Source organism: Podarcis tiliguerta (assembly GCF_965153285.1).
Source record: "Podarcis tiliguerta genome assembly, chromosome: 6".
Lineage (NCBI taxonomy): Eukaryota > Metazoa > Chordata > Lepidosauria > Squamata > Lacertidae > Podarcis > Podarcis tiliguerta.
In genome coordinates, this window is record NC_139539.1 from 28,370,104 (window position 1) to 28,386,045 (window position 15,942).

Consider the following 15,942-nt stretch of genomic DNA (forward strand, 5'->3'; position numbering starts at 1 on the left):
GAGATTCTGAGAAGAAAATGTGGTATCTTTATGTAATAAATCAATAAAAGAACAAACTGGGCATCCTAACAGTAAGAGCTGCTGATACTTGAACTAACTGCCTCAGCATGCTGTTGCTCTCTTTTGCTGAAAGTATGTAGCTATTGCAGTTGCATTGCAAGGATCCTGCATTGAGGGCAGGCTTGGAAGAGATGCTCCCCAGAGACCCTTCCGACTTTAAAACTCTTTGATTCTATGCTTTGATGCAGCAGAATTTCCTAGTAGATTGGCATGTGATTAAAAAGTGCGCTGAGACCAATAGAATATAGGCCCTGATCAAGAATAAGATGCTCACAACATATTAATTCGCATTGGCTACATATTCCATTAAGACCAAATAAAATGACTGGTATCTGATTAATTCATGCTAAGAGTAGTAGTTAATAATAATAATAATAATACTAATACTAATAATAATAATAATAATAATAATTTATTATTTGTATCCCGCCCATCTGGCTGGGTTTCCCCAGCCACTCTGGGCGGCTTCCAACAAAGATGAAAAATACACTAAAATGTCACATATTAAAAACTTCCCTTAACAGGGCTGCCTTCAGATGTCTTCTAAATGTTGTTTATCTCTTTGACATCTGATGGGAGGGCGTTCCACAGGGCGGGCGCCACTACCGAGAAGGCCCTCTGCCTGGTTCCCTGTAACGTGGCCTCTCGCAGTGAGGGAACCGCCAGAAGGCCCTCGGCGCTGGACCTCATTGTCCGGGCAGAACGATGGGGGTGGAGACGCTCCTTCAGTTGGACTGAAGGAGCTAATGTATACAAGGCTAATGTATACACTTTGAATTCTGTGGATCTACTCTGACTCTGTCAGATGCCTCCCTTAACATTTTTCTGAACTGGGTGGTCTCGCTCTCCAGCCATAATTGCAAGCACACAGGGGTTTTTGATGCTTTAACAACTACTTGGTATATAATCAAGGATCTATCATCTTAAAGCAGGGATTGGGAACCAAATGTTGTTGGTCTACAATACCCATCATTCCGCCCACTACCATGCTGGGTGGACTGATAGGACTGGGAGTCCAGAATAATCTGAGGGCCACAGTTTCACCATCCTTTCCTTAAAGTCAGATAAAAGTTTTGTTCCTGATTCCCACCCCTCCACTGTTGGAGGTCGTTCTGTCCCGTCTCCATTTGCACTTTGTTGCACAAAATTCCCTTTAAACACCAAACAATAAGTAAACAAATTGTTAACAAAATAAAAGCAAACAAAAGATAGAATTAGCATAATTACTCTAGAGCGTGGAGTGCTTCTAAATTCATGAAAGGTATTTTGTTAACTAGATAAGACGGACAGGAATATTAGGTAACCAATATCCACTTGGTGCTTGATATCTTCCAATCCATACATCACAGCCAGCGCTAAATTAAGTTAGTTAGAAAAGATAATTTAATTTCTTTTGATTAAGTGCCAGGAATAAACTCCAGGTGAATGACAGAGTATTTTAATGAGCCCAAAGCCTAATGAATCTTTTTTCTTTCCTGTGTTAATTAGAATTTCAAAGGAGAACTCTGGAGGGACCAATTTATAGGGAGTGCAAAGAAGAGCCTTTTGTTCCAACACTCCCAAGCTGGTAAGCACACTTACTACCTGACCTTGCATCTGTTTGGTTAGCCATGATTCTGCTTACTCAGATAAGATGCTGAATGCTCCAGGAAAATGCTCTAGGGAGTGCATTGCTCTTTCCGGCTCATAATAAATATTTTGTAGCGATCGCTGCAGAAAAGATAAGCATCCCATGGAATGTTCCAGTCACACCTACAATAGTCTTTCTAGACACCCATGTTGTCAGCTAAAGACAGCAAATTCCCTGAACAGGAAATCAGCACAGGCTCCATCATAATTCATGCCAGGGAGCAGGAATTAGAAACTCAAGTGCCATTCCACTTGCTGGCTTCACCACCACAAAATGAAATCATTTAAGAGCACAAAGGTATATAGGTACGTACATGATCTTGGGAGCTTCACAAGTGACCAAGAGAGCATCTTTCACTTTCAGATAATGTGTCATATTTTCTAACAAATACATTTGATTTTCATTTTGTTTTCTATCCATACTTAACATGCTTACAGCTTGTTGCTTAGCTATTGATTGTTATCGTAATATCTGATAAAATGCAGTCCATTAGTTGGCAACGAAAGAAAAAAGAAGCAACTCATTAATTAGGTTAGATGTTACATTAAAACCAGGCAGTTAATGAGATTAAATTTTATAAAGGCATTTTTCAGTTCAGGGATAGGTAGAGGTTTGGTGAAGACACCTGCTTTTGCTAAGTAAGGAAAAGAAGCAGCAGAATTACAGGGGAGCCGCCTTAGCTCAGTGGTAGAGCATCTGTTCTCCATGCAGAAGGTCTCACATTCAATCCTTAGCATCTCCAGGTTGGGCTGGGAATGTCCCCATCTGAAATCCTGCAGAGCATCTGCCAGTCAGTGTAGGCAATGCTCAGACAGACCAAGGGTCTGATTCGGTATGAGGCAGCATCCTCTGCTCCTAAAAGTATGCTGTTGTCCCTTCTGAACTGGCCTCCTGTCTTAGGGAGCTGGGTTGCCCTACCGCCCCCAACACAAACACACTTTGGCGGCATGGATGTTGAACACCAGGTCACTCCACAGCATGTCATTGTGGGTAAGAGAGCAGACCTGCATTTAACACCTCTCTTTTCCACTAGGCTTCCTTGGGCCTATATAGCAGAGAGTGATGTATTCTGAATTGACATGGTGTGAATTTATATATAGTAGAGGACTGTTGTCTATTATTTTGCTTGATGTATTTTGTACATTGCCATGCACCCTGAAATTGTTTTATGCGGACGGGATATAAATTTTTAAAATGAAATATTAATAGAGGAAATTTTGCTACTCCCTGGGTCATTAATTTATCTTGATTACTCAGAAGGAGGCTAACCTTTTGTTGAAAATCAAAGCCCAAACAACAGATTAGCCAGACAGTTCCCCCCCTTGGAGATAAATGAATATTACAATATGTCAGATAGTGAAAAAAAAATTCTACATCCTTTCAGCCGTATATATAACAACCTTTTATCGTGAGAGAAGCAGATATTCTACATTATAAAACAGATATTTCCCACCATCTATTATGTTGTAATATTTATGCATCTCCTGGGGAGAATTGTTTGCATTACTTGTGAATGTTGTTAACATGTTTTGCAAAGCTTCACTTGTGAAAACACCCTTGGGCCTGTGAGAATTTTCATCCTTTTTACTTCCTCTTTATCCAACCTGCTGCAGTTGACCAACAGACTGTCACATTCAGGCAGAACTTTAGCCTGCGTCCGCACACTACCCACTTGTGATCCTGAAGTATGCTTAGTGCAATGGGTACATATGGTCCAAAAAATAAGCCATAATCATCTAAACTTGGATGATGGAAGAAGAGATTTTCAATGTGGTAGGCATCTTGCTTTTCTGGACCCCCCCAAAAAACCGTACAAAACTATTTTACCGAATGCCTGATCTTTGAAAAGACCCACTCAATGCCATGCAAAATTCAGTAGCTGTGTTGTAAACTTCAGTAAGGTAAAATGCAGAGGCATATAATATACAGGCACACTGCTTTTCAGCTGCAGCCTTGTATTCACTTACTTGGGAGGAAGCCCCACTGAATTCAATTCAACTACCTTCTGTATGGGACGCAGGTGGCACTGTGGTCTAAACCACAGAGCCTAGGGTTTACCAATCAGAAGGTCAGCGGTTTGAATCCCCGCGATGGGGAGAGCTCCCATTGCTCGGTCCCAGCTCCTGCCAACCTAGCAGTATGAAAGCATGTCAAAGTGCAAGTAGATAAATAGGTACCACTCCGGTGGTATGGTAAATGGTGTTTCTGTGCGCTGCACTGGTTCACCAGAAGTGGCTCAGTCATGCTGGCCACATGACCTGAAAGCTGTCTGCGGACAAATGCTGGCTCCCTCGGCCAGTAAAGTGAGATGAGCACCACAACCCCAGAGTCGTTTGCGACTGGACTTAACAGTCAGGGGTCCTTTACCTTTACCTTCTGTATAGGATTATATTGTATGTCACAGAATTCCAAAGGATTGCCAAGGAATTAACTGAGGTGCATATCTGAGGTGCTTATGACAGTGGCACAAGTTTACCATCAGACATGAATTGGGAGGGGAGAGAGACTCCCTGTTGGCCAGCAAGTAATTCATTTATGAATCTGCCTTAATTCAGAAACTAATGGGTGCAAACTAGACAGCATTTTAAAAAGTAGAGACATCACCTTGCCAACAAAGGTCCGTATAGTAAAAGCTATGGTTTTCCCAGTAGTGATGCATGGAAGTGAGAGCTGGACCATAAAGAAGGCTGATCGCTGAAGAATTGACGCTTTTGAATTATGGTGCTGGAGGAAACTCTTGAGAGTCCCATGGACTGCAAGAAGATCAAACGCATCCATTCTTAAGGAAATCAGCCCTGAGTGGTCACTGGAAGGACAGATCGTGAAGCTGAGGCTCCAATACTTTGGCCACCTCATGAGAAGAGAAGACTCCCTGGAAAAGACCCTGATGTTGGGAAAGATGGAGGGCACAAGGAGAAGGGGACGACAGAGGACAAGATGGTTAGACAGTGTTCTCGAAGCTACAAACATGCATCTGACCAAACTGCGGGTGGCAGTGGAAGACAGGAGTGCCTGGCGTGCTCTGGTCCATGGGGTCACGAAGAGTCGGACACGACTGAACGACTAAACAACAACAACAATGGGTGCAAAAACAGGAGTCATTTAGGAGTATTTACAAGTCATTTTAGGCTCTGAATGTACTGGTTTTGGCACGTGGTGGGGGTGTATTCATTAGATAGTAATATGTAGCACCTAATTCAAATGGGCTTAACAGCCCCCATGTTTAGTTAGTAGTGTTCATTTCTTTAATTCCTCTGCTGTGTTTGGGGGCTCTCCTGCTCATTCTGTTTAGTACCCCCAAAGCTATGTTCTGCTGCCACCATTGGGGATTAATGCTTAATCTGCATAACAGATTACTGGTCCAGTGTCTATCGGTTTTTATTTTAAAATGCATGATTCCCTCTTCTCCATTATCTCAGAGTACACATTAAAGATTTGCAGAGAGGCCTGTGGTACCACTTCAGTAATATATGGCGAAGATGCTTTAAAATACTTATTTCTAGAGAAGGTGCATCTATGCTAAAACCATCACCTTGGTTTGCAGTGGTTGAACCTTTAGACTTAGACTTTGAATTAAATAACATTACCAGAGCTTTAGAGAACTGAGTTCAGAAATTTAATGAGGCATTTGTCTTAACACACTTGAGCTCTGGATAAGCTTTTGAAATCAAAGAAAGACGATGGGGGGGAATATGCAAATATATCTGTTATTTTGGGGCTCATTCCAGCAGCTGTTAAACAGAAACTAGGTGCACCTGTATTGAAGCTACACTGAAAATTGGTGTATTTGTTTCATTGTGTAGGTGTTTTGTCTAGGGAGAAAATTGTTAACACCTGTCAATTTGTTTAGCCTTCAGGGGCCTCAGTAGAATTGCAGTACTTGAATCCATCCTTCTCTTCACATATTAGAAATCAATATAGCTATAATACTCGCTATAGAAATAAAACAAGCTCTGTTAAAATCATTGTGGTATTAGCGTTGAAGATCAGAATTTGGATCGGAATGCCTATTTCATTATATATGGTAATTTAGGCAGGGCGGAAAATGGACACAAAGTGACCAAGCGTTCATTTTTGGAGCAACTAGGTGATATCGTAGTGCAAATAAACACCTTAGTACATTTATCCTTTTTATTGTAATCACGTAAGTAGAGCCTGCTGAATCAGGCCAATGGCCCACATAGTCAGTCTCCTGTTCTCACAGCAGCCAACCAGATGCCTGTGGGAAGCCTGCAAGTGAAGGGTTGCCATATGTCCGGAATTTCCCGGACATATCAGGAATACTGCAGCCTCAAGCAGTGTCTGGGTGGAAATTGGCGAAATGTCTGGGAACCCTATGCAACCCTGTGCAAGCGGGACTGGAGTGCAATAGCACTCTTCCACCTGAGATTCTCAACAACAATTCATGTCATTACTTGGTGGAGTTCATGTGGTTTGCATCTCCAAACTTGAAAGTATGTGGGTGGGGAAATCCCTCTTTCATTGCAAATGTGCATACTTTAATTCATTCAATGATAGTTGTACTTTGAAAGTTAGGTATTAAAGTTTTGCATTTTGTATTTTTAAATAGTTGCCTGTTAACTGTTTCTTTGAATGTAAGGAACAAGGAAAGACTGAACTCTAAAATAAAACGAACATTTGCAAAATAAATATTGTATATTTCGGTTTGATATTATGGATTTTTGCTATTTTTTTTAGGCTGCAATCATAAACGCACTTACCTGAGAATCAACTCCATTGAATACAGGGACTTACTTATGAGTAAACATGCCTAGAATGGCACTATTTATATTTGCTTTAATGTTTGCAGTTAAAAAGTGACTATAATAATTCATTGTTATCCTAAGGATTAGTGGTGAGAAAAATATACAAAGATAGCAATCTCTGTATGCAGTTATATTTTCAAAGGAAATGTGTTCCTGGTGCATGATTTCCCTCCTCTCCTTCAGGGAAAAAAAAAATACAATTTCTTCCACAACATGTTTCCCCAGAAGCAGAGGCAGTAGAATGAGTCACTCATGTTCCCTCTTTTGATGCTCTTCAGTAATGTGTGAAGTGACGGTTCTACTTCCCTTCCTCCATGGTGAGACTAAAGTACCTGCCGACATGGAGTTAGTGGGATGGGGCACCATTATTCTAGCACAGCAACATAATTGCCACAGAATTTGGCCTAAAGCAACAACTGAGCTGATTTTGAGACTTCCCCTTAGGTAAGACATCTGTAGGATTTCGAGGACAATGAAAAGAGTTTTGATGAGAGTAGCAATGTTCCTTTGGCACTTCCTTAGGTAGCTACTGAATTCTGCCAAAAGCAAAATCTGAGATGAATAGAGAGATTTCTGCTCAGGCAAGAGTTGTGAGGAATTCAGAGGAAAACTTAAAGAGTTCTGATGACTAGTGACATTTCTCAGCAATTCTGCACATTTTGACACAGCAATACATATGTCTTTTGTCTCATCAACTCTCCATGACTGAAATCTTATATCCAGCAATGTGGATGCTGGAATTCATTGAAGAACCATATGAGTCTAGCTTTGAGCTAGTTTGGTTAGGGAAGTAGCTTTGGTTGTGCTGATAGATTTATTTATGTATTTAAAATATTTTGTGACGTCCCAGCTTCTCACCCTCAAACAGGCTGTTTGATATGGTTTGGGTCAGGAATATAGAAATACGGGAATATGGGGAGATGCCTTAGATCAATTCAGATTATTGGTATGTCTATCTAGGTATTGTCCACACTGGCTCTAAAGGATTTCAGACAGAGGTTTCTCCTAGTTCTGCCTGGAGATGCTAGGAATTGAATCTGGGACCCGGCAAATACAAAAGAGATCTTCTAATATGGAGCTATAGTCCTTACTTACTGTCCCTGATCAAGAAAGAGAGAGCTAGAAGCCCTTAAATAAAATGCATCCTCTGTAAAGTAGGGTATATGGCCACCCTTGTCCAAAGGTCAGTCTAATTAAACTCTCTGTTTCTCGGAGTGACCAATGACATCTTCAGGAAGCCTACAAACAGGTCAGAATGGCAAGAACCCCCTCTCTTTGTCATTCCCCAGGAAATAGTATTTGGAGGCATGCTGCCTTTGATCCCAGTAGCCATTGCTAGCCTAATCCTTTGTGAGTTCGTCTAATTTCCTTCTACAACTACTTATGTCGGTTGTCATCACCACTCCTTATGGTAGTGTGTTCCATGATGTAATATGCACTATAATATATGAAGATGTACTTCCCTTTGTCTGTCTTAAATGGAATAATTCAGCTTTATTGGGTGAACCTGGATTCTAGTGTTATGAGTGGAGGAGAAAAGCTTCCTTCTCTCTTTTTGCTGCCTGCACGATGTCAATATGTTACGCTTTGCCCAGAACAAATAAAAATATTCCAAGCATCATATAAGAAGAGCCCTCCTAGATCAGGCCAAATATTTATCCAGTCCAGCATCCTGTCTTCATCAGTGACCAACCAGATGCCTATGAGAAGTCCACAAGCAGGACATGAAGACAATAACCCTTTCCAGTTGATGCTTCCCAGCAGCTCCTACTCATATGTGTATTGCCTCTGAATCTGGAGGTTGTATGTAGAATCCTTTGCCAATCTGTTGCCTGGCAGGACATGTTGTCCAAAACATCTGGAGGGCAACAGATTTGCAAAAGCTGGTATGTAGCATTGCACGAAGCTATCATGGGATGGGAACATTACTCTTTCATGCTTGTCTAATTGTGTCCACCAGCTATATACTTAATGAGAGCACTGGGACAGCATCCTTAAGACAGCTAACCAAGATTTGTTCTCAGAATGAAGTGGTGGCAGACAATGATTTAATTAAAACCTTCCTTACAATCCTCTCATTTCCCGCCTCCTGCAGCTCTTCAGTTAACACTCTTGGGGAACAGCAGACATACCATAAATACTCAGGCAAAAAGAGTGCAACAACAAACCTAATAGCAATTTCCCCGTAGATAACTGCCCTTTTTTTTTGACTTGCCAAAGGGACCAGCTTCTTCAAATTCATTTCCCTTGTTCAGGTGAGGGTCTTGCTCAGCATTTGCACAGCTAAAGGGCAAGGCAGTACATATTCATGAAGCCAGTGGCATTTATAGCTCTAATAATATTTATGCACTGTCTGCTGAATGGTATTTGACAGGGCAAATATTTACACACAATATTGCTGACAGTCTCACTAACCATGAACAGCATTATCTGAGGAAGAATCAATACTCGGCTTTAACACTGGAGTCCCAGCAGTGCATCCTAAACCAACACAGCTTGGAGGAAGAATCCCAATCAAGATTTCTTTTATGAGGTGGGTCTGCTCTGAAGGGGATATCTTTATGTTTCTTTCCCCATCACTTTAATGATTCTGGTTTCAGTAATGTGGCTTAGCACTGATGATTAGGCAGGTACTACATGTTGAAAAACAACATAGGCAGAAAACAGCAGCTCTGGGAAAACTCTCCCTCTTCTTCCTCCATCACATGTAGAAAAAATTACCCCATAATAATCCTCTTGACATCATTATGCTGGGTATTTCCCTGTCCCTGCCTGTGGTAGTCAATGATAGGGATCTGAGGTGGGGAAACAAAGAAGGGCTGTTTAGAAGAACTCCCCTCACATATTAGGCATTTCACTTGCTAGCACAGGGGTGAGGAACCCCAGAACAGAAGCGAAATGTGACCCCCAGACTTCTTTATCTGGCCCTATGGACTATCCCTATGCCATGGCCCTCCCTAGGCCACACTTCTTACCACAAATACTCTAGGTCCATCTTGAGTGCCCCTGTCTGGCTGGAATGAGCCCTTGAACTGATAAGACTGATCATCTCTTCATATGGAGAGATGTGTTTGCATGGTTGTAGAAAATCTGGGTGTTTTTTGTATGTCTGCATGTTGCCTGTTGTATAAAGGCAGGAGTCACACCCATTGCTCCACTCACTTTTAACTCTGGCCTCGCCCACCACGCGTATGTGTGTGTTCTCTCCCCCCCCACACACACATTGGAGGTTGCTTATGAGTGAATGTGGTCTTTGGGTTGAAAATGGTTCCCCATTCCTGCACCAGTCCTATCCCAGTGCTCTGACTGGCCATGTCCCTCCAAGTGGCCACACAGATAGCATTAGTCTGAAAGGGTTGTACTATGCATGTACAAATTGCATGCACAGTCCCTTTTGGACCAACGGTGTGTGTGGTTGCAGGAGGGAGTGAGCCTACTGGGGTGATCTTACTCTTCCCTTGCATAGTCATTGCACATACCAAGACACAAGGTATTACATGTGACAGATAAGGTTGGGGGAAGTAAGCATGGGATTGCTATTGTCAGTGGCAGTTCCAGGTCTGTCCTTTTGCAGCCTAGAATTGAATGTTCTTGTTTTGGTGAAACTTCATCAGTGCTGGTGATCAAACATCAACCATTGGGTGAAGAACCGTTCAGGCTGGAATACTAGAGATAAGTTGACCATCAGAGCAACTAGTGAATTTTCACAATGAAGATATAGGGAACAGGGATGGGGTTGGGAGAGAGATTGGTTTAGTTCTCATCTAAAGGCAAACCTTCCTAATTTTCACCTCCCCAAACAATGTGCAAACACAGCCATCCTTTGAAATTCATACTTCTCTGATTTTTTTTTATGGACAAAGCCCAGAAAGGGACATACTAGGGTAATGTGCATATATAATACATGCAGTAGTGAAAAACAAACATACAAAAATGCAAAGGTGATGCCACTTTGTTGATCAAATACCTGTGCAGCCTCCACTAAGACTCTCCCATATTCCCCTTCCAATGTGTCTGAAGTTGGAGTTGAAAAGAGCGATTCCCCCTCCTCCAACTCAGTTTCTTACAATTCAGTCCTTCCCTCGTTTATTTCTCTCTCCATCAGAACCAACCAAACCAATCCCAATCCCAACAGCACTATGGGGTTCATGGCAAACTCTCAGCAAGTTGTACCAAATTTTAACTTCCCTCTGTTCCTCTTTTGAGCCTTTTTATATTGAAGAACACAGAAACACGATATCTGTGTGCTTAAATCTATATTCATCTAACTCTGAACACCAGAGACAGCAATATCTAGCTCAACCTTTTAAACACAGAATTTAAAATTTAAATATATAATGATAAATTCTGCATTTCAAAGGTGTGGCTTTTGATATGTGGGTGGAAACTGAAAACCTCAGGAAGCAATGATATTCCTTCCAAAACTTCATTTCAGCTCAAGCCATTCCTCCTGCAAAAGTATATTATGGGATGAAAAGAAGCTACACAGGATTCTTGACATCTTTTGATATCAGGAAGTCAATGAATTCCGTCTCTTTGTGGGCGACTGAAATGAAGCTGTTATAATCAAGAGCAAATGGAAAGAAAGGAGTCTAGAGGACAAGAGCAAATGGGTCAGCACCTTGAAACTAGCTGAACAAAGGAAGCTGATGTGGGCAGACTTTTGGTCATTTGGATGAATTGTATTGCTGCATTGCCGTGGAAACAAGGCAAATGTCTTCGAGAAAGACAGTACCAAACATTTAACAAGCTGAGATCTGCGAATCTCTGGCACCTGCGTGTGTATGTTTGATCTGTGAACAGTGGAGGGAAAAGTTCAAGGACCAAAGTCTATTCCCAGCTTGCCGATTCATCACTGTTATCTTACAGAGCTAGCACAGCTCTTGCTGTGTTTGAAAGTGGGTTTCTCTGCACTGGTGATAAAAGAGTGTGAGTGGGGGGTGGGAAAGCCTACAGGAAAGCAAGCGACTCATGTGAACTCGCTGCTAAGACATAACAAGTTGTTCAGAGTCAGGACTGCTTCGTATATTACATTTGAGCCAGAAAGAGATAATCATGGCAGAAGAAAAATAAAAGTTTACAAGTCTGTTTCTTGTGTTTTCAGTACACAGACTGGAAAACTGAGGTGGAAAGTGTGTGTGTGTGTGTGTCTGTGTGTGTGTGTGAAAGACACACACACACACACACACACACTCTGTGGACACCATCTTACAGGACCAAGCAGGGTATATCTCCCACATAGCCATTTGGCACAGTTGCATCCCATCATTTTGTTTAGAAAGCTCTGTAGAAAATGAATGAATCTGTACCCCTATCAAAACAATGCTGAGCACTTTTGCAACCTGGAATTTGCCACCTTCAGGGAAATGACTTGAATGCCAGCAATTATACTTCCAAAGCCTGTGCCAAGACTGTTGCAATGCTACTCAGAAACACTGTTATGTCCTCCTTCCCCACTTTGTGTCCTTTTATTTCTAAGACTAATCCCCTTCCAGACATACGGTTTAAAGAAAATATCTTCACAAAAAGGGCCAGACCTACTATTAAGTCAAATACAGCTTTGGGCAACAGATTAGAAACATAGGAAGCCACTTTATACAGAGTCAGACGAATGTTTCATCCAGCTCAACATTTGTCTACATTAACCGGCAGCATCTCTGCAGGGCTGCAGACCAGGGTCGCCCCCACCCAGCCCTAGCTGGAGAAACCAGGGAATGAAGTTAGGACCTTCTGCATGAAAAACAGATACTCTTATCACTGAGCTACAGTCCTTCTCCCTGACATGGTACAATTGTCTTGACTTAATTCTGTTTCTGTGTGTCCTTTTTAAAGAAAAAGAATAGTTTTTATCATTTTGGCTTTTAGCTTTAAATCCTAAAATATGGGATCAGGCAGGAACCTTCACCATACTCTTTTTGAAACTTGATAAAAGCATTTTTGTTCAGGCAAGCCTATCCAGACATGTAGAATGTTGACCTGTGTTTTAATCTGGTTTTAAGCTGATCGTTGATCTTAATTATTTTTAAAGTGTTTTGAATAGTTGTTTCCCACTGTTTTCCACTAATAATTTTTTTAAAATGCTTTTTATAAACTGCTTTGCAGGCTGTTGTTTTACAGTCAAGTAGTATATAATTTTTGTGGACTATAAAGAAATAATCATATACGCTTGTTCTGGGTGTGCACATGTCAGCCTAAGTCACTCTTTGGCTCCTGGTTTGTATCTTAATTGTATGAATCTAAAACAGGAAAAGTCAATGTGGAGGCCTTCAGATGTTGTTGAACTACAACTCCCACCATTCCTGGTGCTTGTCCATGCTTGCTATGGCTGATGGGAGCTGGAATTCAACAACATCTAGAAAGGACATGCTGGCTACCCCGCTAAAATAGAGTGAATATGCTGCAGCTTTCCATCTCACAGCAGATTTTCAGAAAGGCCCCCAGTTCCAATCAACTTAACCAGCCATGAAGCTCCTCTCATGTCATGGAAGGGATATTTTCCATCCCTTCCTTCTGATGCAAATACAGGTCTTCTCATTGAGCCCCTCTATGACAATTTCACCACTACTCGGCTTGATTCAATAAATTAGTTTTTGTGGCAAGTGTTGCCTCAGACTGAACTACTTGTTAGTTTTGAGGTTTTATGGAGTATAGATCTGTTTCCCACACAGCCATGAACTTTGCTGACTCAAAGGAATGTGATCTTTAACAGTCCCCCAGATAGATGTATTTTTCCTGCCTAAGTGCACACAAATTGCAGCCTACAACCAATTAAACATACAATTTCTCTCTCTCTCTCTTTCGCAGTAAACATAATTTTAATTCCAAAATGTCAATAGAGGGCCTTTGCTTTTATTTTCCCATATTGTCTACAGCCCAACATGGTAATTTGAGCAGTCGATAAAAGGAAGACAGCTGAAGTGGTTAATTGAGTGCCACCTACATTCGTTAAATTGCATGCTGTAGTTTACATTACTGTGGATTGTCTTCCAATCAGCAGGGTCCTTCAGATATAAAAGCCATATTCAGGCAATATATTTACTAGTTAGTAGAACATGACATGAGAAGAGATTATGGGGATCAACGTGCTACCTCCTTCCCTAGCCCCCCATCACTGTCCCCACGTTAAAGGGTGATGGTCTGCAGTGAGAAGACTGTTCTATCTATGAAGACTCTCCAAACAATGTGCAGCCATGGAAAATCAGGGGTCTGCATTGCACCCAGTGGAGGTGGGTCCATTAGGGCAAAGGCAGGTTGCTCCATTAACCTTAGTCTGCCCTCACCCAATCCCTACCTGCCGGCTTTCTCTCCAGGGATGGTGGAACAATCTGTCAGCCTCCTCTTAGTCTCCTTAGTCTCGGTAATGCCCTTTATGGAACTCTGCAGATCAAAGGAGGAGGGCAGAACTATAATTAGTGGACTCTGCCTGTCATTGGCTCAGACTCCACTTAGTGCTTGGGATACCCTGCCAGATGGGTGGGTAATAATAATAATAATAATAATAATAATAATAATAATAATAATTATTCTGCTTCTCTAGTCTTGATGGCCACTAACCACCACTGATTGCACCAGAAGCCTTCATGAGGACAGGAGACTCTCCACCACATCTCTGACTCATGGAGGGCAATGCGTGGCAGAGGTAGAGCACTCATCCCTACTCTCCCTATTTACATGTTCCACTTATTTGTGAGTATAATGTGGGTGCCTCCTCCTCCTTTACCTCAACGAAGTCCCATCACAATCCAGCATTTCTAGAATGTTATTGTTATTCTCATTTATACCAAAACAAAAATTCTTAAGGGGCATTATTGTTGTGACAGATTCTTTCCAGACACGAAGGCAAAGTCCAGCAATAGCTCACCAGCAGACACAGGGAGGAAAAATGCTGCATATACAGCATCCTAATGATTTCATCCACAGGGATATTTTTTGGATACCTGAGTGTTGTTAATGCACTTCAGCATGATTATATGGCTTGGCAAACTGTCGCCTTCAGCATCTGACAACCTGCTTTCTCATTATACACAAAGAGAAAACAACACCAGACTGAATACATTGGTGTTAACCTAGACACTTTGGAAGGAAGTGTAAGTTAAACACAGCAGGGAAGGGAGAAAGAAGTGACCTCACTATAAGGACGTTACCCAATTAATTATTATTAAGTGCTCACAAACACTGGAGTCTAGTGGCTAGACACTGTACAGAAATTAGAAATTAAACTCCAAATTTATGGAGAAGCATCTTTATTCTAGCAGCAATTTGTGCACCATCTTAGGTTGCTGCATGACTGCTTTGGCTGATCTGCAATGAATCACACATCTCTAAGCTGGACCTACACTGAAGCGTCTAAATACCAGGCTGATAACTGTGACAGGTCACGTTGCATGGGTGCTCTTAGAGCAGAGCTAGCATTGCATCAGTGCCGGGATTTCTTACATTTCCCTCTTACTAACTGCATTGATTATCAGCTTTCTGTTACTGATAAATGTCCCCTTTGCTGAGAGATAAGTGTTACATCACATGGTTTAAAAGGCATAAACTACAGTGTACCAAAACTCCAAGGGAAAGTGCAGCCCGGCCAAAAGACACATTGTCCTATCAGCAACCATCTTTTCCCACTCCAACATCTTCTTTCTTCCTCCCGAAAGCCATGATTAGCAACAGCAATGAAAGGGCAAATAAAGTGTAGACAAGACAGCCGTGATCTGATGGCTGATTGAAGCTCTATTCTCTGTGGCAATTTCATTAGGTGCTGATAAAGAACAGTGAAGGATTTCCAGCTGCAAATCTGTACACTGAATGTAGTATCTGATCTATGGATTTCTTCAGTTTACCAAGGAAACAAAGCAGTGCAAGAAAAAGGTTGTTTAGAATGAAACATGTGAGTTTCTCCTAAGCTTTATGCCTTCTCATCTCCCAGATGATCAGCCACCTTTTCTGCCTAACTCCCTAACCCTAGGTACTATGCAACTTCCCCCTTCTAATCCAAATACCTTCTATTTCTTTCATAGTAACTGCCCTGAGCCAAATTCCACAACTGACCTTTCCCTCTCAGAAATCAGAATGTTTGTGAATAGTCCATGATATACAGCCAGGGGCCTTTGCAAATGGCAAGCAGGTGAGCTGGGACGTTTCAGTTTAAATAAATGGGAGATAAAAAAACGTAATAACTAAATGAGATTCTTTTTAAAATAAGCAATGCCTTTGAAATAAGATGGGCTCTATGGAGTGAGAATGTTTGCTGCGGCTTATGCTGGTATTTGCTACTGTGATTAGTTAAATTGTGAAGCACAGGTGTGTGTTCCTAAATATTTGGTGGCATGCACTGGGGAGCCTTGGTAGCCTATGGCTCCATGCTCTGTGTCTGTTGCATGTCTAGGAATGAACACCCCTGCCTTGGGCGCTTGGTATGTTTACTGTGAGGAAACAAGACTAGTGAGCAAAGTGTGAAATAGTTCTAAGTTGTCATTAGTAATGGTAATAAAG

General features: G+C 41.6%; 1 protein-coding gene across 3 annotated transcripts in view; it reads right to left on the reverse strand.

Moving 5' to 3' along the window:
- Positions 1-15,942, reverse strand: part of RALY (RALY heterogeneous nuclear ribonucleoprotein) — a 200,844-nt gene that overhangs the window by 100,013 nt on the left and 84,889 nt on the right. The gene's annotated exons all lie outside the window — the stretch shown is intronic.